General features: G+C 42.8%; 1 pseudogene; it reads left to right on the top strand.

The window, feature by feature from the left end:
- The first annotated feature begins 7,407 nt into the window (after nucleotides 1-7,407).
- LOC115405478 (nuclear receptor ROR-beta-like) lies at nucleotides 7,408-17,882 on the top strand (annotated as a pseudogene).
- The last annotated feature ends 5,781 nt before the right edge of the window (nucleotides 17,883-23,663 follow it).

The following is a 23,663-nucleotide window of genomic DNA, read 5'->3' as shown; positions in this document are numbered from 1 at the left end:
GCCAGCAGAATGTTTCTCAATCACACAAAACATGAAGCCTGGACACGAGCCAGCCAAGCCGCCGCTCACAGCAGAGTTTGGATAATAACCGCTGGGCTGATGATGACATTTAATTAAAACGTGGAGCCGCACTGCTCTCCGTAGAATATGTTTGCTTTGTATTTTTGTCACAGTAATTGTGTGCTACGGTAAATGTGCGCCGCTTTATCTTCTGAGACTTGATTTACAGCTCTGCAGCAGAGGGCGTGTATTTATCAGTGACTAATCTTCACCGAGTTTTATGACGCACATCCTGAACGGGGATCAAATGTAAATCCCAAGTCATATTTAAGGATTTGTAATATTCAGTGTGTGTTTTACACATTTAATGAGTTTCTATATTTGGACATTTTGACGGAATCAAGAGAGGAGAACATTATCTCTGGACCAAAGTACAGCGAGCACAATCGGCTATCGACCGGAAGTGCTTATCCACAGTGATCATGATTTCAGTGATGAGGTGTAGGGTCTTTCATACTGATTTTATTTTACCATTAAAAACCAAATGAACAACAGAGAAGGGCTTTAAAAAGAAATGTGAGAGGGAGTATCTGAAAATGTAATCTGGAAAAGCGTTGGCTAAATGGAACTAATGACAAAACATGACGCAAAAACCGATGACCAAACAGAAAGGTTTGGAGTACGAGGCCGCCCTTTAACTGCTTCTATCTATTTTAGGCAATGAAAACTTGGTTTCAGGAAAGTTTTACTGTGTGCTTTCAAGAATGGAGTATTTGCCTTTTGGGATTAGAGGATTTTTGAGCTGCAGTGTCGACAGAGGAGCAAAACCACCGTCCGGGAGGAATGACTTCTGGACTGGGTTTAACGTGAAGATTGCTTTCCGTGTGAATGGCGTACGGTTTTGCAGATGAAGTGTATTAATTCAGTCTAACTACTAAATGCCTTGTTGATTTTTGCAGCATATCTCACTTTGTGTTGCCTGTGAAAATCTAGGTTTCTATAAGGGAAATCATGAAACGCAGGAAATATAAGATTAGATCCAGCTCATTAGTGATTACACTATTTATTTTGTAGTTATTGCAGTTTTCTTCAGTTTATTAAAAGCTGCTTCATGCCTCAAAGACATTGTCCTCAGATAACAAAGGCAGAAATTTAATATTGCACAGGATATGAAGGGATTCGGTTTTTCGGATGCAGTCTGTTGTTGTCATTAATTTGTTTTAAATCCCCTAAGGCCGAGCCTGTTTTCACAGAGATATTTCCCAGATCTACCCAGATCTGATATATCTTTGTGGATATGTTTGTCTGCTCGTCTCAGACCATCTCTTTTTCTTGGCCCGTCTGTCTCTCCCTGAACGCCTGGCTTTCTCCACTGCCTCCCTGTGATTCATTTCTGGCTGTCTGGTGCTGTTTGAAAGTGCCCTTTCCACGTCAGTGGAGGCGGGTGGGGGTGGTGGAGGAAGGCGGGGGTTTCCATAACTCTAAACTAGGTCAGTGAGGACACACCCATCTCTCCCCTGGATGCGTCCCTGCTCTCCTCCCTCCTGTCTCCTTCATTCCCCCCCCCCCGTCCTCTTCTCCCTGCTGTGACGCAATGCAGACTTTCCTGCACACCTTCGAAATGTGAAAATCACGGTGCTCTGCTCCGTCTCACCGATGTGAGCGACACACATTTGCATCAAACAAACATGTTTCGTGAGCTGAAGAACAAACAGCTCGCTCTCGGAGTCAGATGAATCAGCCGGGACCATGCGGGCCTGGAAGTGGACCTGTGCTCAGTGATTCGGGTCCAGCTTTTTGTTGTGATTACAGATTACATAATGCTGGAGTTGCATAATGTTTGTGGGGGTTGTCAATCTGTGATCGGACACTTGCACATTCGGAGGGGCAGTCTAGCACGGCCAGCTTGAAGCCTGTCGTCTGCTTCGGGAACATACATTAACACACACTCACATATGATAAAGGTAGCAGATGTGACAGAGAACAGCCATTGTGATTGTCTGCTGTTTATAGATCCCCATAAAACCACTTAACTTCTTGTGTGTCATGTATCTGGGTTATTGTCGAACTACAGGAGATAAAATCAAATAAACCAGGAAGAGCAGGATAATCATGCAAAAGTGCAAACTCCATGTATTACATAAGTGCATGGTGGTATAGCACCAAGCCAACGCTAGATGTCTCTGTTTCCGCTGCCTGTGCAGGGATGAGTCATGCGGGCGGTTATATATGAATTGAATTACCAAAGCTCACAGATGTCTCATTATCACATGCAGTGTTTATCTCAGAAAACAACAATGTGAGGTGAGATTCTGTTTATTGTATGTGCTGAACTGCTCCAAAAGCAAGATGCCAAAAAAAAATCTGTGAGGTTGAGGAATCGGAATAAATTAGAAACCAGACAAATGCTGCACAAATAACATGGTCATTTCAGTGTTTTTAGCTAATTATGTATGTAAACACATATATATGAGAGCAACACTGTCCCCTGATTAGATAATAGAAGGCTGTCAGATGTCCAGGGTGAGACTGAGTGGAAATCTGTGATGATAAAGTGATGAAAGAAAATGGGAGGAAGAAAATGCAATGAGATAAGGGACACATGGGCGTTAAGCAGTGCCCTGAGGAAGGCACTCAGCAGATTTAGGTCATCAGGTCAAAGAGGGAGAAAACAACATGCTGAGACGTGGAACCGGGAATAATCGCCCTCTTAAAAAAAAAAAAAAAAAAAAAACCTGATAGTGGCTTGAGTAAAATATATTGCTTCCTTCTCAGTGCGCTTGCTGGTCTTATTTAATACACAGACAAATCTCACCGTCAGCGCTCGTGTGTGGTTGGATGTGCGCGTGGTGTGCGTCTTTGCTTATGTGTGCATTCACACTCACTTGGGTGTAAGTGGGTCAGACTCACATGGCAAAGCACGCTGATTCACACCACAGATAAACACAGGCCAGTTGTCATGGAAACATCAATTTACTCAACTGCTGTGATGTCCCCTGCAGGGCTTAGATATGTATTTGCATCAGATTTCTGTGTTAGTGTTGACAAAGGGGACAATCTGCACCGTTTTTTCCACGCTCAGACAAACGTGTAAAGTCCAAAGTTATCAGCTTATCACCTGATTTTACACAGGTTTGCACTTTAATCAATCATAACAAGCGTTGGGTTGGGCAATATATTACATAAATTAGGGGTTTGGCGCTGTGAGTGTGTCAACACCACATCGTCCTCCCTTTATTCAAGCATCTGTGGGTGTGGATGTTAAACCTGCTTTTGTGCTTAACAAAGAAGAGAAATGTGGAAGGGCTGGGGAAGGAAAAAAAAAGGAGCCACTGGGTGATAGGGTGAGACATATGCAGCTGATTCTGTACAGACAAGTTCAGACGGTTCAGGAACTCGGGTCTTGACGTAACTTCTTGCAAGCGAGTGGCCATGTAACCTTTCATTTGCATATTCAAACATCTATAGAGAGATTTTTCCATGAAATAGGAAACATCTTAGATAATGCGTTGTTCACCTGACACACAGTAAACAGATGAATTATTAGAGGGTTGATTTGACTATTTGTACAAGGACAATAGAGAAGAAGCCATCTTCCTCTTTGTTATTACTATTTCGTTGCCTATTCACAGTCAAAGTAGAGCTTAACGGCTTTGAGAATTTGTGCATGCAATGCCTTGTGAAACCTAGAAAACAAATTTTCAGAGCCTTATATCCACTTTTCTGCGACTGGTGTGAAGTTGCAAAAACTTGGAGTCAGGTTGCGAGAACAACAACGTGTAAGAAATTTGCTGGTCAGCTTTCTGTTTTGTAATACTTATTTGCATACAAGCAACATTTAGATTTTTATGCTCATGCAGGTGGTTGTAAACCTTCAAAGTGATTTTTTTTTTAACAGTCCAATAACTTTTTCATTACAGCTATGCAGGTCAAGGACAGAACAATAATTTATACCTGCGTTGTTCCCATGGTGCTTGTGAGCACAATGCACAGGGAGAGAGATGTGTAACCTAAGACTCATGTCTGAACTTGTCAATATTCTGGAGTTTCATCAAATTTTTAAAGATGCATGATGAGAAATGAAACAGCTGAACAAAAACTGAGAGCGAAAAAGAAGAAAATGTGCCCGAGCGTAACACGAGTTCCAATAATACAATATAATGGCAAATGAGATGCAGAAGAACTGAGACATGCCAGGGATGTAAAAACGGAGTTGAGTCTGGTCGATGTGAGCGGATCGTGACAGGAGAGAGAGAGCGGTGCTTACACTCTATCTGACACACTGACCTAGTGACGCAGCAAAGCTCACAGCTCCAGATTACAGCACCGTGGCCAGAGGAGGAGGAGGAGGGGGGGGGGGGGGGGGGGTGAGAGTGGATTAATGGTGCCGCTAGGGAGAAGAAAACAGGGAGATTAACGGACGGAGGGAAGTAGGAGTGAGGGATTACAGCTCTGTGGATAGCTGGAGCCTAAAATAATCCCAACAAAATGACTGGTACAGTCAAGCACTTGTGTGTATCTGTGTGTTTCTGCCTTTTTTATGAATGGCAGCAGAAATTAGTGCAAATTAGGAAAAGAAAGGGCGTGAGGCAGTAAACAGATACTTTGAAACAAAATGTAGGTTAAATTACTCCTGGTAACACGGAAATGCATGAGAACAATTTACAGTACGCCATGTGAGCGTCTGGAGTGGAATGTGTGCAGCCGATGCCGCTCAGGCAGAGAGATGGGCTGGGGGGCCCCACTGTAACCATGTGCAGCCAATCAGTTACAGTTGGTCCCTCATTCCTACAAAGGCTCTTTGATGTGAGCCGGGGCCTTTAAATTCAGCCCTGGGGAGTCACAAGGCTGCACCAGCTTTGATCTGAGCCAGGAGGAACCTTATGGTATTCCTAACAGCAAGACTTTCTGCATAAACACTCAGAGATTCGACATTAACAGCAGATTTATGGGTGGACAAGATAAACTGAACTCAGCCTCCAAAATGAATACAGACACACAGAATGTGGATGGGTGTCCACATCTGAGATACACGTGCATCTGCATGTCACCTATGAAGCAAAAATAACAAAAAAGTCACCTGTGTTACATTTTATTGATCAGGATGAACCTCCAAAATGGTGTTTTTGCAGTCTGTATTAGTTCAGAAAGTTTGTTCTTTTTTGTTTGGGAAAAGGTTAAAGCAGACATGGACTGCAACATGACTCCACTCTAGGCCTGCTTGTTGTCACACACTCTATGGTGTAAATATTCGTCCACTTAATGCATCCTTTCTCCCATCCTCCACCATCTGCTCCCTCATCCTGTTATGCTGCTGCTGGCATCCTCCCAGAGTCTTCCAGCTTCTTGAGCTCTAAGCTCTCCTTTTTTCCTTCCCTGCCTGAATCTTCTTTCACCTTCAGTGGGGAACAAAATGTCTGCCGTATACGAGGCCATGCCGAAGCCCTCCTTCTCCCACTCCCTCCTTCTCCCTCTCCCCGCTTCCTCTGCTGTCTGACTGAGCTGCACAGTGGTTACGTAAGAGCTAAGGTCAAAGTGTCACTGCCGTTGTCAAGGGAGACATAGAACAGAGGGGCTTTGGAGAAGATGTGCACAGGACGAAGGAGAGGGAAAAGCAGCGGACGCGAGAAAAGAGCGGTGCAGAAACAGCTTCGATTCAAACATATGTGCCTGAAAAAAAAAAAAAAAAACATGAAGCTCATGAATATATTTTATTTTTGGGCTGAGACAAAGGAGGCATGGATGATGTGTATGAAAAAAAAAAAGATAAGCACTGGAGAAAACAAGGAAGCGGTAATGGAAAGGGTCTGCAGAGGAAAAAACAAAAGAATGTGCACACTAAATCCTTTGGAGTGTGTCTGCGTGAGTGTGTGTCTGCGCGAGTGTTTGTGTGTAAAAGAAACAAAAAAAGAAACTGTGACTGTAGGTGTTCTGGGCTCAGCTGCTCCACTAACCTACTTTGAGTAATCTCTGCCTTCATGCTGTTTCATAACACTGCTGCCAGAACATTGCATCATAAGGCCACCCGCTACGGCAGCGTCGCCCTCCCCGCCTCCACCCTCTCCCTCCACACCCTCACTCCACCTCCCACCTCTTCCCAACACCCACCGAAGTCTTCATCAGCACCCTCAGTCACACATCTCCTTCAGCGCTCATTTACATAAAAATCTGAAGTGCTTTTTATTCATTTCCGAGGATTTATTAAACCTGGAAGGGCGACGTGTCCTTTAGCCAAGAACGAGTGGGAAACGGCCAAGAGGTGTGTCGTAATAGCACACTGCAGAACGAAAGGAGAAAGACAGTTTAGAGATTTAAATACACAGAAATCAAATGCTGCAAGAGTGCTTCCTTGATTGTATCTTGCATGTCCAGTTCAGACATTCAAAACAGGAACTGGGCTCACGTCAAACACACTTTCCAGGGTCACTGGGAGTAAAATCCAACACAACTAATTGGGGAAATTTTTAAAAAATGGTGAGCAATCACTGGGCAAATGTTCAGGAATACTTTCTAGCATTTTCCACCTAATCCAGATGAACCCACTTGAGGGACAAAGCTCATTTGAAGGCTTCAGTGCAAATAAATAATTCCCAGGTCTGCAACATTCATTCACCTTTGTTATTATATCTGTGGGTTTTTTTTCTCTCTGTCTCTATTTTCTTTGGGAAAAAATACTCATGTTCCCTAACTACACAAGCATCATTAAAGGCAACATAAACATACAGTAACAGGAATTTTGGAGGAATTCCACAGGCAGGAGACATGATGCTGTAGTAGAAATAGTGTATTCTTTTATTGGTGATTTCTAGTGTGAGGTTCTGAAAGCAACGGAAAGTCCAATAAAAACCATCCACTTTAGTTCGCATAACGCTTTAGTGAAGTAAAGTTAAAGGACAAGTTTGTCAGAGAAAACCTCAAGAAAAGTACTTTGGTATAAGAGTTGAAAATGGACTTATTCATGTTTTTTTTTCCATGCTGATGAATGCTGTATAGATTATGCAGATTTCATTTCAAGAACACTTAAACCTAGAGGTTAGCACCATGAATGCAAATTGTGTAAATATTTGAAGTACACTGTTCTGATGAAACTTAAAACCTGTTGGTTTTGCTTCAGTTAGATTTTTTTTTTTAACCTCAAACCCCATGATTACACACGGAGGAATTGATGCAACATTAATTTATAGGTCACGACTCGTGCAGTTTATGTAAGAAGATGAGAAACAGTCTCACAACACACAAGTGTTTCCAGGTTTAATTACAGCCGCCCTCAGCGGTGATCGGACTTCACCTCTCGGCGCTGTGTGAAGAGAAGACAGCGGCTCGCCATTTAGTCAATCATTTACCGGGCCACCTTAAACTCGCTCGCGCGTGCGCGCCCCCGCGAGCGACGCGAGAGAGCTGTCGGCAGTGAGATCATGTGAGAGTCCATGCTTGGAGAAAGTAGGTTAGCAGGGTAGACTGAGAGGAAAGCAGGCGGAGAGTCACAGAGAGGAAGGGGGGTCCGGACGCCGCTCCTGCATCGTGGGACTATTCTGTCAAAAAAAGTTGAGCCGATCTGTTCGACGCGATTACCATGTCAGCTACGGCGACTTTTTCAACTCTTTTATTTTGCTCGGACTTGATCGAGCGATAAACAAAAAGACTTTCGGGTAGTTTTTTCTTCTTCTCCTTTCTTCATTTTTTTTTGGAACACCGATTTGCGAAAGCCGACTACCACCGGGACGAAGTTAATATTTACAGAGCCAGTTTACTTTGGCTCCAGCGCGTCATTCTCTCCCGTCTTGTCACCTCCAGTGACCACATGTAGTCCGGTTTTTTATCGCCCTGCACGAATAAAGGAAAACACCAAAATGAGAGGTAAGTTCATTTTATGTTTCGGTGTTTGTGTGCATGTTCAGACGAAGTTGGTTGACGATCACGGCGCGGGTTTGACGCGAGCCGGAGGAGCCACATGTGTGCGCAGTGGGAGTTGAGTGCGCCTGTTTTCCTCTCAGTGCGCACTAATCCCTCACACCGGAGAGCCGCGCACAGCCCGAAGCTCCATGCAAAGCAGTGTAACCCGACATGCAAGCACTAAACGGCAGCATGAGATGTGCTTTTGTGGTGTTACTTAATTAATCACAAAAAGACTGTTTTTTTTATTATTATCGTTCGAGTCTTCTTCTAAAATGGGACCAGACTTTCAATGGGAAATATGCGTAACTGCGCATATTGAGTCCTGATGTTGCTGGATATGTGTGTTTTTTGAAGAATTGTGAGGTATATCTCACCTGGGAATCCGGTAAATTTCGCCAGGGGGAACCATGTTAAGAGTTATGCAACGAGGAGAGGGAGGGGCATGAGTGGGGGTTGTTGTTAACCAAAACTACAATTATGTAATCGAGACGTTATCTGATCGTATCAAGTCTCTTTTTCGATGAAATTGTCTATCTTTTGCAAATTTCTGACATTCTCTTATAATCATAGTGTTTATACCAGTTTCCATGTTATTTTTTGATATACTTAGTGTTCATAGAATGCCATTTTTTTTAATCTTTTTAAAAAATGTATTTTATTCCAAAGGTATTTGTTAATAGTCTATTCGACTAGAAATGCTTTACATGCTGATTTGGAGCAATGTTGGCGTTAACTTGCGCTGTTGTTGTGATCTGATGTGATGGCGGTGCCAGCATGGCCGACTGCGTGAGTGTACAGAGGGAGAGGAGCCCGGCTGTTCCACTGACCTAGTTATGTCACCCAGCATTATACAGCATTCACAGCGGAGGGAGGGGGGACGGCTGTGGGAAGCGTCGTGCCGCCGGACGTGCAGCACCATGTGCGGTTACATATTAGCAGAGGCAGTCAGCCTTCAACGTGTCTGCCTGACGCAGGCTGAACTTGAACTTGACCGATAGGGCAATAACATTTTTCACAATGATAAACTGCCGCTGCGCGCACCCGGTAGAAAAAAAAAATCCAAAGATAGTCATTCGTTCCTGAGGACAAATTAGACACTCAGATTTAAAACTTTGGATTTGCAAATGTGCAATCACATTAATTTAAAACAACAGCAACAATTTAGATACTTCTTTTATAAACCACATTACATTTTTTTTTCAACTGCGTACTTACAAATAATACTCACTAGTCTGATTTTTATGATTTGTATTTTAATGCAGTTCTGAATCAATATTTCAGCCCTTTGCTGTACAGTACAGACTTTTTTTATCTGTACAGGGGAAAATGATTTTTTTGGTCTAACTGGTGGGGGGAAAGGGAGGGAGAGAGGGGAAAAGGAAGAAGCTAAAGGGCCCCTGGTGGAGGGAGGTTCCCCTTTTAGCAGGATATCCATATGTAAACAAATGTCGGCCCTTTCTTAGCCTTTGCTGCATTGAAAATGTAGGTTAGTCACACAGCCTGTTGCTCCCTGATTGAAAAAGCACGTCAGCATTTTTTCTTTCTTCCTAATCTCAGATTGAGCGTGCTTGCACATGTTTGCATTCACAATCATTTCAGTCATTCCAACAGTTTTGGCATGAAGACAGACTTTCTTGAGCTTCTGATACAAAGTCTCATTATCTCACACTTCCTTTGGCCGTGCTGCTGATAGCAGAGTGCACTTCTGCATGCAGGCCCACAGAGAGATCTCATGACTCTTGTCACACTCTACCAACACGTACAGGAGGCCTATGAAATCCTTGGCTCTGTTCTAGTCGCCCCTCTTTGGGCCTCAGCTGGGCCTCCAGTGCTATTTACATCTTTTAAAACGGAGCTCACTGCACCAGCGGCCATACGTACAGTGGGACTGTATATGAGTGCTGAGAACTGCTGAGTCCTATTGTTCTTTCAAGTCATTTTCATCGTTGGAGTTATCAAACAGAAAAAAAAACAAAAACTTAACAGCTCTAATTTAGAGATGCGAGGTGGCGTTCCGCCTTCATATGAGGCCGGGGTGTGAAAACAAATATCATTTGGGTTTTGTATGATGGGGTTATGTTGCATTTTTCAGCTGAGTCCTCATGAAAAACGTCCATGATTTGCTTCTCTCTGGGGTGATTTCACAAAGCAAAGCCCGCCACAGCCAGCCACAATAGGCTGTTGTGATATAGTTTTGAGTTACACTGTAAGCTTATATCTCACACTGTACGGCGTGGCACAGCAAGCACTTCACTGTTGGTAATATGTCCGAAACTCAAGCTCAAGGCCCTTTCCTCCTGCTGAATGTGGCATCTCTTTCTCTCTCTCCCTCTCTCTCTCTCTTTTTTTTTAATTAAGTACTGTAAAAGAATCTGGCATCTGTGCAATCCTTTTCAACTTGTTGCTGAAGGGCAATAAGTGTCACCTGCATTAATATCACCTTCATAATAAGAATTGAAGAACAAAGCCTGCTCACTTTGAAACTTTGAAACAGGTTTTAAGAATGTGAGGTATTGTTAAAGCCTGTATCGGCGTACATATTTGCATGTTATGCAATGACACACTGACACACTAACTGTTTGGCACAATAGTCAGGGGACTCCGGTTTGACAATTACTGGCTGTTGTTCTTTAGAAGAGACAGATAAGTCAACGGTTGAAAGCACAAAGTCAGTGATTTTTCTCTGCCTCACCCTACCCCACCCCTACTGAATTAGACTTTGTAGAGATAACAATGTTGCACTGATAAACACTTAGAGGCCCTAACTGTTATTGCCTTAACCGTTAAAGTGTGTGTTCCCAGTTCATTTTATGAAAAGGTTTGAGTGTGCTGCACATAATTATATAGCCGTCCTATAGAACACAGTCATCTGCTTCACTGAAACATCCGTCTTTGTTGGCCACTTCTCCTCATTTATTGCATTTCTCTCTGCCGCTTTGGTTAATGTGTCATTGGGTGATAAATTTAGTAGTGCACGCAGGCTTTGTGCATTATGTTTGCGAAAAGCAGATTTGGTTTCTCAAGACAAAATGCTCCAGATTAGTGTGTCGGGATGGGATAAAATGATAATTAGGCTTGATCAAGGTTTTAATATCAGTGTGGCAACTGTTTCTTTGTCTGCACAGATAGGTGGCTGAATTTTCATTGGCACATTTGATGCAATTAGCCAGTTTATTGATATATTGATCTGAGCGTCTCAATAGTATACATATGGTATTGTCTAATATACTGTTAAGCACAATGCACTATCAATGTTTTACAGTTGAAATGTTTTTTAATGTAGGTTTTTCAGCAAGAAAAATATTGAATAGTTGTGTTTTGTTCTTGTATATTTCCTATACTTTGTTAATTTGTTGTACTTGCAATTTAATTACAGTTGATTTAGGGTTTCATGAACAAGACAGCCATTGAACAAGGGGCTGTTTGTCAGTGTGGCTGTTTGTGCCTAGACATCTGCCGAGGGTCTGCGGAGAAGGCCGGACAAGACTGAGAAAGTATGTTGTGTGTGGTTGTACAACGGGTGGATGGCTGGGCATCTGTGTAATTCTGGCTCTCAGCACAGGACAGGAATAGCACTGGCTGAAGCAGAAGCTCAGTGTCAAAGATCGGCCAGAAGGGTGGGGGCTGAATAGCTGGCATTCAAGTTCAAAGTTGGCATGCTTTTGGTGCATGGCGGCCAGATACAGTATGGGTCATTACTGACATCCTGAATGTGGTTTTTCTGATAATAAACAGCCCTGAGAAGCTTCAATTAGTTTGCACAGAAATAGACTCATGGGAAATCAGTGTGGCGTGTTAGATGAACTAATACGTTTTTTTTCAAGGCATATTATTGTTCCCCTCCTGTTTAATTTTACTGTTATGTAACGTTGCTGATTTAGTCGTGCAAGCTACAGGCCTTTAGGGAAACTTTGCATCGTCGAAACCCTAAGCATTGTTCCGCTCCACCTTAAAACTGGTCTGCAGAGAGCCGGGCTCGCGCCTGCCTCCCTCCTCCCTCTCCCCCTGCAGTGGGAAAGTGTGTCAGTAGGACAGAATGTCCACATGGGCTGACAGGCTACAGCGGCTGAGTGACGGGTGACTCAGCCAATACCGAGAAGGCGGCGAGCGTTGTCAGCCAGTGGGAGAAGGAGACTCTGAAGAGGGTGGGGTGTCAGTGTTGCTAGAGTGAGCCTGTGCTGAATGAGTGTTGTGAGGAATGCTCACAGACAAGAGTTATATAATCGTGCGAGAAGGGAGGGGTGGAGGGGGAACCTGAGAGAAAGAGAGGAAGGGAGGGAGGAGGGAGGAGGGAGATATTTTTCCATTGCATGTCTGCAGCTGCCATGATCAGTTGGAGTATTTTAGTCAACAGTTTTAGAAGAGAGACAGTCCAGTGTGTCATTAAGACGGAAAAAGAAGTGGAAAGTTGTGGTTTCCAGTACCTAAGAGTGCAACAATCCCTTTTCAATCTCTAAGTGGTTTTCCGTACTGGTACAAATAAGAGAGAAATCAGGGCTGCATAGACAGAAATCCTGTATGCCTAATGGCTACGGGGTGGGTTTGTGACGGAGGGTTGGGGTTTGACTCTCACTCCCTAGAGGTCGCTACTGTGAGTCCTTGAGCAAGGCCCTTAATCCTAGAAAGCTCTCCCTGCACTGCAGGTCGGCTGCCCACCGCTCCTGCACTGCTGCGTGTGTCACAGTGACTCGTATTCTTCAAGTATCTTATGATATAGTTGTTTTTGGGTTTTTTTAGCCTGACCAAGAAAGAAGGAGCCTTTGTGTACGTGTCATGTGACTCCCTATCTGTTTGTGTACTCTGTTCCCTCGTGGGGGCCTCCGTCAGGGTGCACACCACCGCGGTTTCTGGCCAGCTTGCTTCCCCTGTCCTGTGTGCTCTCTGTAAAGTAATCTGGATTTTTGAAAAAATGAAGAGGAGATAGTAAGTTCAGGATACATTCTTGCTTTTTTTAATACCATTTAATGGATGTAATAAAGGAAATTTTATCTTTTCTTATGACGTGTGGTTCTGTGTTGTAGTTTTTTTTGTTTTTATACCTTTTTCATTAAATACAATCCAACAGTCTGTTGAAGTTTACAGGCATTCAGACTGCATGAAAAGGTTATTTCTTGCTAGCGCTACTCTAAAATAAGACTTTGAAGACTTTTTTGAAGCAGAAGGTCTTATGACAGGCTTCCAGGGGAGGTTGATAAGTATGTCTGAACACCGTGACCGAAAACTGATTTCCAAGGCCTCCTGAACAAGACAGCCAGTGCTCAATGTTGAAGACCTTCTCAGCCTAAAAGAAAATGTAAGCCTTGCAGCGGCATTGTGTATCAGCAAGAGGCAGGAGATGACCTTCCAATACAGCAGCGAGTACGTGGCGTTACTGCAGTCGCACTGTGACGAGATAAAAGCATGTGGATGACCTTTTCCGGATCTGCAGAAGATACAAAGGAACTGATTTCATCCGAGGTTGATAGGTGTAGAAAAGCATGATAGCGCGACATAAATGGCCAGAAAAACAGTGTCAGAGAAGAGGGACAAACACTTCACCTGAATAAAGGCTGGTTTGTGTTACAGTGATGGAAAAACTTTCAAGGTTTAATTGTAACAAGCTGAAAGAACTTGGTCTGAAAAGGATTTTTTTTCGGATTTCGTGGCAAGCAGGAGGTTCCACTTTGCACACTCAAACTCAAATAAACAATAGATAAGTAAGGGGAAATTGAATTTTGTAGTTGTGGAGTATTTTCATACCCTTGGAGAAAAGACTACAAGATTAAGGGCTTCAAAGACTTGAAAAGTACAACAAATTAGACTGGAGGAGAGCAGGGATCACTTGGAGGAGTCAAAATGCAAATCAAGAAAGGTTCAAAACAAAATTGCTGTTTGGACCGCAGATGTCTTACTTGATATTGAGAAACACTTGTGTAAACAAGGATATGGCTAAATAAACAATATCCAGTGCTGTTTCTACTTTGATATTAAAAAGATGATGCATCTTGGGTAATAGCACATAGCATGATTGAAAACTGTCTAATTCAAAGTTTTATGATCAGTTGTCAGTTGTTTCACACCTTTTTTCATCGTTATTTTTTTGGTTCTGCAGCTCAAATCGAGGTCATCCCCTGTAAGATCTGTGGGGACAAGTCCTCAGGAATCCACTATGGAGTCATCACCTGCGAAGGCTGCAAGGTGAGTAGGATGACGGCGCAAAGCAGGTTACCAAAAGTCAACTCAAAGCGTAGTTTGTGAAGCGTCTGAATCATTTACATTGTATGTACGTGTCTGTTTGTGTGTCTAGGGCTTCTTCCGTCGCAGCCAGCAGAACAACGCCATGTACTCCTGTTCCCGTCAGAGGAACTGCCTGATCGACCGCACTAACCGTAACCGCTGCCAGCACTGCCGCCTGCAGAAGTGTCTGGCTTTGGGCATGAGCCGAGATGGTAAACACACACAGAGCAAACTTCCCTGTCCGTGATGCTCATTAGTGAAATTTCAATTTGCTCAAAGCTCAGCCTACGAATGCTGTTAGTTTAAAACCGATGCTGGAAAGATTTAAGAGTTGGACACTTTTTCCAAAAACAAAACCCAGTATACCTGAAAAAGTGATGATCTTCCTTCATACAATCCCTATATAGAGATCAGAAGAAACGTTTTGTTATAGGAAACTTTCTACTATTCATTCAAAGTGAATAAAACTTTGTTTTCTTCTTGTAGCGGTGAAGTTTGGACGCATGTCGAAGAAGCAGCGCGACAGCCTCTATGCTGAGGTTCAAAAGCACCAGAAGTCCCAAGAGTGCGTTGGCGCCGGAGGCGGCGGCTCCACCACGCTGTCTTTACCCAGGGAGGATGGCGTCTGCGGAGGCGGTGCGGAGGATGGAGAAGAGGGACTGAGCACGTCCTACAGCAGCAGGGGCTCCAGCTCCACTCTGAGCGACCTGGATGACATCGCGGCGCTGCCCGACCTGTTCGACCTGCCGCTGACCCCCGAGGAGGCCAGCGAGTACTGCAGCCTGGAGGCTGCTCGGAGGCGGAGGAGCCAGCACGGGGAACACCTCCAACTCGTCGTCCTCTTCCTCCTCGTCTGCATCCCTGTCCAATCAGAATTCACCACAGCAGACCATACTGGATGCGGCAGACACCAACGGCATCCAGCTACTGCATTCACACTCTCACACACTGCTGGGACACACACACACACTGCTGGACCATCTGCCTGATGACTGCTCAATAACAGATCTTGGTGAGTAGTGAAAAGGAGAAAATATCTCACACTCTACACTCTAAATGTCTGCCTTTAAGCACCTAAATGAATGGGGAAAAAAAAGAACTTTATCTCAGCACTCTCTTATCTTTTGCTATATTTATCCAAGTGTTTGATGTTAATTTCCTGCTGCAAACGTCTTTGTGTAAAGTCAAGACTTATTCCAGCTGTTCCACATTGCCTCAAAGGTTTTGGGAAAACAATAGAATTCACTCCTCACAGCTGGATGCAGCATGGGCGCAATTTAGATGATGGCCGATAAGACTGTTTGTCTTCTGTCCAGAAACACAGACGGACAAGGTGAAATCATGCTGCAGCTACTCCTACAGGAGGAAGTAGACCAATTTAACAAATGATCATGAGGGGATACGCAAGTGTTGACTCAGGACAGATGGCATTATTCATCCTGAGACGTTCACTGTCCCTCTAATTGATGAGCAGAGGGATGCAAAGGAGGTTCAATAATAAATCATAACTCATTCAATACGAAAACATTTCTTTCGGAGCTTTAATTATTATTGCACAGCTGTGTTTTACTGTTGCCATAGTGAAAGTCTCAATTTGAGCGCTGACTGTATTTTTAGCAGCGGTTACCTTGAAGTTGTCAAAAGGGCTGAACAACGTCGGAAAAATGGACAGATTTAAAAAAATGGCAAAAGTGATTCAACATGAACAATAGTTTGAAGGCCAAGGACATGTCATAAACAGCTTAGCAGTAAAACAATTGAAGTGACACGTAGCAGGAACAAGAGGCAAGAGGAAAGCAGGACAGGGATGAGATTATGGCAACGGGGAAGAAGCCTTATGAAAGAGACAAATGACTTTTTAAAAGGAGAGCAAATGACAATGCTATAGTGAGGTGAGGTTGATACGTTTCTATTTTATTTTTTGACTTCTTCTTTATACAATAAACTGCACAAATATATGAATGAGGCTCCGAGGGCTGTTAAAGTCAGTGAGGAGTAAATACTGCGATGGTTTTAAATTAAATACGGGGGGAGTGAAAAAATGGTAACGGCTGGTGAGAAAATAGGCTATTAGCACGTTATCATTTCAGGGGCAACCCTGGTAAAACTACTGGCAGCACGATGCAAAGCTTCCAGTAATTTAAGGTCACAGTTCTGTGATCTGTGGATGTGTAAACAGCACCACTGATTGGGTTTAACTCTGTCGTGCTGACTCTCTTTTCAAAACTAAAACCAGCAAATTGACAGAAATAAGCAGAGTGAGGCGATGCTGATGTTTCTGTGTGTGTGCACTTGTTTTTGTTTCTACAGAACACATCACTCAGAGTATTGTAAAGTCTCACTTGGAGACGTGTCAGTACAGCGCCGAAGAGATGAAGAGATTCACCTGGGTACAATACACACCTGAGGAAACACGGGCTTTCCAGAACAAGGTACACTAAGTGGTTTTTATATGCAAATTCTAATGAATTCTATTGTCAGTAATTTCTAAGTGAAAAAGAAAACAAACATAGAATCATTGATTATGTAGTCATCGGTGTAACAGATCTCTGCGACCTTATCGTGAGCTGCATTCATTATTTCATTGTTACCAGAACCATGGCAACTGTGAGCTGTTTACATAAATCACATATAAGCAAAAGTGCAGTGGGCTGCTCATCACGCAGTTTCATTTAAATATTGCTCTCCTTTAGCTTCTTCTTTTCTTAATATCTTCTACAGTCACATGCTTTACACTTGAATTGTTAAGCTGTGTTAATATTCAAATGCCTTTATAACTCATGATCAGCTTAATGACATTGTTAGGTGTGGCTGTTATATTGCTGTTTTGTGATAGGATCATCAGACTTGATTACTCACACAAAAGAAGGAGGTCAATGTCATCCTATGTGAGAAACTGATGCCATTCGGTGCAAGGTGCACGGCTGTGGCATGCGACTTCAGTCGACTGAAACCCGCGTCCTCGTTCTGCATCACCTTTTTCAGTCCGCGGAGTGGATGTGGCAGCAGTGCGCGCATCACATCACCAACGCCATCCAGTACGTGGTGGATTTGCCAAACGTATCGCAGGCTTTATGGACTGTGCCAGAAAGATCAGATCATACTGCTGAAAGCAGGTCGTGCACAGTCCAAAATGTTGAAAATGCCTTCCGAGACTTCAGTTCTGCCGAAATGCTTTAAGTTGAAAACTTGCTGACATTAGTTCCTTGTCCTTTTGTCTCCAACCTTCTACCTTGTGTTTTGTTGTTTTTAAAAAAAAAAAAAAAAAATCATCTGTTTTGTATAAATGGCACACACCTGGTTGACGATGGGGAGAATAACATGCTTCTTGAAACTAAATTATTCAATTATTTATTATATGCTGAACACATATATATTCATATTTGTGCCATACAATGCATGTATTTGACAATGCCTTTACATTTTGTAAATGGTGTGAACTTAAAAATTGTCAAAATATGTTGTGCACCATCTGGATCAAATTATTTACATTTTGTGTATGTTGTGTGCATGTTGGAGTATCTTGGACCTTCCCTGCCCTCCTCCCCACCCTCCTCCTCCTCCTCCTCCTCCTCCTCCTCCTCCGCTCCTGCTCTTCCTCTTTCTCTATCGCTCGACGTCTCCATGTCTTTTCCTTTGTCTGTCACTACGTTTTTAGCTGTCTGGAGGTCCTACTTATCCGTATGTGCCGGCTTTCAACAATGAACAACAACACCATCTTCTTCAATGGAAAGTTCGCCTCGGCTCAGTTCTTCAAAGCGCTGGGTTGAGAAAAGATGAAAATGCAGCCGCGTGTGCCTCGACACATTTAGATGATTGACAGCCTCACACTCTCAAGCATTCCACTTTGAATATGCCATATTCGGACGAGAAAAAATTGATGCCTCTTTAGTATCTTAATGCATTTTTAAATTGCCTAATTATCAATACATTATTAACTGCAGCATTAAAAAGACATTAATTTTTTTAATATATATTTGAAATGACATGTGCTATAAATGAAATGTTGACAATTGCTTCAACCGTTGATCTTATCTGGTCGGTGGCTGTTCTTTCACAAAAGAAATAGCCGCAAGAGAAATCACGAAAGCCTCCAGCTGGATGTTGCTTTACAATTTCTTCCCTTTTTGTCTCTTTAGTACATCGCTAACGATGAACAATGCACGCTAATGGAAAAACCTAAAGACAGACGCAATTAACGCAGCAGGTAACCAGCACGCTAAGCCCATTTCACGGAAATATTCCCCGAGGTGCCTAATTTCAAAAGATGTATTATGTCAGTCAGTGCAGTTGCCAGTTTTCTTTTCAATTGTTTAACATGTGGATATTGGACTGCTGAGGGTCAGACAAACATCAATGATTTAATTTACTATCATAGGTAATGCAATTTTCACGGCAGGGAGAAACAGACTCCTGCTTTTACATCATCAGTCCGTCCTGGCATCTCTTGCTGAAGTAAATCAATTACCATTTCTAATCAAAGCTTTATTCTCTGCAATGAATTTATCAATGTTATTGTTTGTTTAGGTTGCGATGACCTGGTTAGTGCCGTGTGTGACCTGGAAAAGGACTGTGCCGTCTGCGCTGTCTGATGAGGAGATAGCCCTTGGTTTAGTAGCTGGCCGTCCTTCTATCACCTGGTGATTATTTTACTTCTTTGTCTCTTTTCTCTCCCACAAGGACTACTGAATACCACCTTTAGCATGATATAGAAATACTGGGTGGTGTCTGCAAGACTCACACACTGGTTTTTCAGTTTACTCCTGCAGATTATTCACTGACTTTAGATTTGTCATTGTGTATCATCAGTTTCTTTGGGTTTATATTTTAGATAATGCATGTGTAGCTGCATATATTCTGAATGTGTATCTAAAATTCAGACAGATTCGACACACTGCCTTTTTATAACTAGTGGCTTCATTAGCTACAGTTACCAAGTATTCTGATGTACAATACTTTAAAGGTGGTTAGGGCAAAACAAACTGTCAATCTCCATACTGAGACGTCAAAAATCTTTCCTTGCAGACCGACCCTGGCTCACAGAAGGCCAAAAGGTCCAGAAACTTCAGGAGAAGGTCTACCTAGCCCTGCAGCACAGTCTGCATAAGAGTGGCGCTTCTGATGAGAAACTGGACAAGGTAAACGCCAGCGACCGCGACTCTTCACTTCACGACAAACGCATATATTACAATTCACATTTCACCTTTAATTGCCTTCTGTCCCCACAGATGGTGGCCAGCTGCCCATTATGAAGTCCATCTGTAACCTCCACATTGACAAAACTGTAGTTTTTTCCGTCTGGTTCACCCTGAGACCGCGTACAGTTTCCCACCACTGTACCGGGAGGTGTTCGGCAGCGAGCTGTCGCTGCCGGACTCCACCAACAGCTAGACGGACAGAGATGATAGATGGAGAGAGTGTGTTTGGAGGTAGGAAGCAAAAGGAGAGACTGAGAAGGATAGAGATGTTGGAGCTTAACAACCAGCAGTTATGAGACATCCAGGACTTAAAAACTCCGTCTCCCATGATCCCAAAGTAGTCCTCCACTTTCCAGCAGGCAAAAGCACCTTACACTACAGACCGCACATGCCATGGTCCTTTGCATATTGTAGCATTAACAACACGTATGGGCCTCCAAATATATCACAGCTTAGCATGTAACAGCTCAAAGCTCTAACACTTGTTAATTATCTGATCCTCTTTGGATCGCCCAACCAGTTTATTAATGTACCTCATGAAAAGCACCAGGGCACAAGCAAGACCCAACAACAGTGATGTACAACCCTGCCACTCGTAAACACCAACAATTCGAATGAAGTTAGTGTTGATCAACCAGGTCTCACTATTATTACACCCATCAGTCAATATTTCTCTCGGCATTCATGCCTCTCAGTATGATACGCACTTATGTTCATACAGGGATCCTACTATCCTTGTCTGACCATCAACCTCGGGACCAAGATCATGAGTCAGGGTATTTTCTGATATATAAAAATAAAAAAAAATAAGGACGCATATGGAATGACTCACGGTATAGGCTGAATTCACCAGCCTGGTTAAAAAAAAAGGAACATTAAAAAAATTTTAAAAACAGTTTCACAGACGTTTATGACAGAGTGTTCGGGTGCTGCCTTTTTTTGTAGGCTCTTGTAATGCAATGAGAAACCTCAGTCCCACACACCCCTTTCCTTGTAAATGCCACTTAAGACAGGACAAGATGAAATTATCTTTAATTTATATACACATTTATAAACAAATATTTTAAATAAGAATGTAAATAGATGACTATATAAGTATATGGCGAGAGAGTTGGAATGTGTGCGTTCACTTCAGAGCGAAACGGAGAGAAAGGTGTTGGTGAGACGTAAGAGGAGGGACAACAGATGGATACTTGAGGAAAGCTGGTGTTCGGACTCTTTTTATTTTGTGGACGAGTCTTCCTCTCTTGACAGTACTCTCAGGTTTCCGCGGCAACAACCCCGTCTTGCCCCTACAGCAATGGCATGGCCATGACGCAAGCAACGGGGTGGACACTTGTTGCAGATGTGACCAGCAGGGGAGGCAGCGTACTTCTACAAAGGCAATTAAAAAAAATGTAAAGAAAAAAAAACGAGAGAGAGGAAAAAAAACATTGCCTTGCATTTAAACTGTCAGATTTCAGTCTGCACTGTTGCTGCTCTCCCCTGCCTAAAGAGACAAGAGGACAAAATGACACTGAAGAGAAGAGAAAGCAAGGCAAAAGATCGGCTTCGAGGACTGTATGATGAGCGGGCGGCACTCTGTGTCTCCACACTTGTTTCTAACCAGCAGCCAGTACAGTAGGTGGACTATAGCAGTCTTTCTTTCACTCATATTATTTCAGTTGGTCAAATGCCAGGATGACGATGGTCCATAATATGTATCATAAACCCGCTTTGCTGGTTGGGGCAACTGTATTATTTGTACATTTGCTGTTCTCTCTCCTTTAGTCCCAAACCCAACACTTGTCCAAAATCAAGCACTATACTTTCCTCTTTCTCACTGGACACTAGTCTAAGGCCAGACAGAGCTACCAGCTGCCCCCCTGAGTTGGGCTTTAATGCCAGTAAGACTTCAAGCCAATCTGTTTCGCTGTGCTCATTTCATATCTGTCAGACAAGATCATTCATAACTGTTTACATTTTCCATGTGCATACACAACAGTTTGTGAAGGTTGTTCGAATGATGGAATGATGATGATGATGATAAATGTCTTACTTGGGGTGCTGTGAAGTTCTTGAGCAGAGTCTGAGGACCTGCCGCCTGCTGCTCAGGGAGCTAGCTGTGATCTTCTGTCCCTTTATTACCGGTGTCGTCTTTTAGCCTTGTACTCCTCACACTTTTGCACCTAAGATGAGACCCATAACCATAATCACTGTGGACGTAAGTTCTATTTTTGTGAATGTTACTCACAAAGTGTCAAACCCCTTCCCGTTTGTCCTAATATTGTAACAATAAATTTAAGATACATAGGAGTTAAAAGAAGATCAGTTAGACTTAAAGATGAATTTCATTATCGGGGTTTAATGTTTCTTTTGCTGTGATTTTCATTTACTTCTCAGTCTTTTATCCACTTTTTTCTTTCATGTGTCTCCACTTTTTGTCTTGTAAAGTCAGTGATCTATTTTTTTTAATTGAAGAAAGATTAGGACAAGTACAAACAGAATAGTTTGTCTCCCTTCTCTTTCCTGTATGACAAAATGTACAAGAGGTATATTACTAGTCCAAGAGTAACTGAGTCACACAGCTCGATATATATTGTCCAATGGGATACATTATATGTGGTTTTAAGAATGTAATAAATGGTTTCCTTTTCTTTGAAATGGTCATTTGAGTCTTATTTGAAGTGGGTCATTTTTGTGATGATTTCAGTGATTTATCTTCGACACCCTTTATCCATCATACAGACTGCGTGGTTGGGGAATCGGCTTTGTATGTTCATGGATTTTCTACTGTTCCTCGTTTCAGGTTAACTGGAGACTCTAAAAACGCCTGCAGTCGTGTGTGTGTGTGTGTGGTGTGTGTGTGTGTGTGTGTGTGTGTGTGTGTGTGTGTGTGGGTGTGTGTGTACATCACAACTTCCCCTTTGTGTTGTATAAACTGTCTCGTATGATTGCCTAGAACAGCAACAATAGGATTAATAATTGACTAACAAAAAAAAAACTCCACACTTCTGTTGTGAGTTTCTCCCCTCTCACCTTTCCAACTATACATTTCCTTAGTTCTCATGAGGACATGACTTGCTTTTCTTTGTGTCAGTGTGAGTGTGAATGAAGGACAGTGGCACTGTGTGGGTGCATGAGAAGAGGTAGCACAGGCCTTCTCTGAAGATGAGTTTTAAGTATGCTTGAGGTTCTAGGTCCAGATGAGTGGATGGTGTAAAAAGAGACATGAAAGAGAGATGTGTGAAAGTAAAACCACAAGATGGAGGGGAGAGAAAGCTGAGGAAGAGGATGCTGTGAGGAAATTCATGGATGAATGTCAGTGAGGAAGGAGGAGACAGCAGGGATCTAGAGATAATCTGCTTTGGAAACCCTTTATGTAGAAAATACTTATGAAAGAAAAAAATATGATCTTTGAGAATATAATTCATGCAAATAATAAAAATTAATCAAACTTGTTAATCCATTTGGGGATTTTTTTCTACAACTACCATCCCCTCTCTAGATGTGGTGGGCAGCCACATTAGGCTGCTCTGGAGGGACAGAGGTCGTGCTTAGGGGTTGTCTGTGGTTACTTGTCCTACTGAGCGATTTAAACTTGGAAGCTTCCAGAGTCAACCCACTTCTCCAGCCTCCTGACCAAACCAGTGACGGTCACATGTAAGGTGGACTGTCCATGCAGTGGGTCAAGGACTCTTGAACATGTGGGGGAGATGAGGAAATCACTTGAAAGACTTTAACATCTGCAAGCACATCCACCTCAAAACAAAGAATTCTTTCTTTCTTTCTTTTTCTTTCTTTCTTTTTTTTTTTAACTATTTAGTCAAAGCCAGCAAACTTCTTTCTCTGGTGAAAATATGAATAAAATAAATATTATTTTGTGCTTATTGGAGAGTAAAATAAATAAAAGTAAAACATAATGGCTAAAAAAATGGATCTATGAATCACAGTAATATTCTTGAGAACATTTAAAGAAATAGCTAAGGCGCCAGCAAACAGTTGAACTGGAACAACTGGACAGTGTTCAGAATGTAATTCAAGTTGTTTTTTTAAAGTTTCCAGCAGAAATGGATTTGAAGAGTGATGACTATCGGAATCCACAGTTTAATGACCCAGGAAAGCTGCAGGGGGACAAAAAAGGGAAGACTTTGAATTCCTGGCCCGAGTCTGAGTGTGTTTTGACCTACTTTACCAGGACCCTCCCACTTCAAGTCGCAGCCAGGAATTGTGGTTGCCTAGCAAGTTTTTCATCCACGGTGCAAAGTTTGGAGACGTGTTGCTTCGGCTGTTGTTTGTGAACTCACTGCAACTGTTTGTACACTTTTTTTCCCCTCCATCGAGGCCCAGTTGGCAGCACTGACCGTGCAAGAA

This window comes from Salarias fasciatus, chromosome 18, assembly GCF_902148845.1.
Source record: "Salarias fasciatus chromosome 18, fSalaFa1.1, whole genome shotgun sequence".
Lineage (NCBI taxonomy): Eukaryota > Metazoa > Chordata > Actinopteri > Blenniiformes > Blenniidae > Salarias > Salarias fasciatus.
The sequence above is the reverse complement of the archived record's forward strand: the minus strand, read 5'-3'. Positions and strand labels throughout refer to the sequence as shown.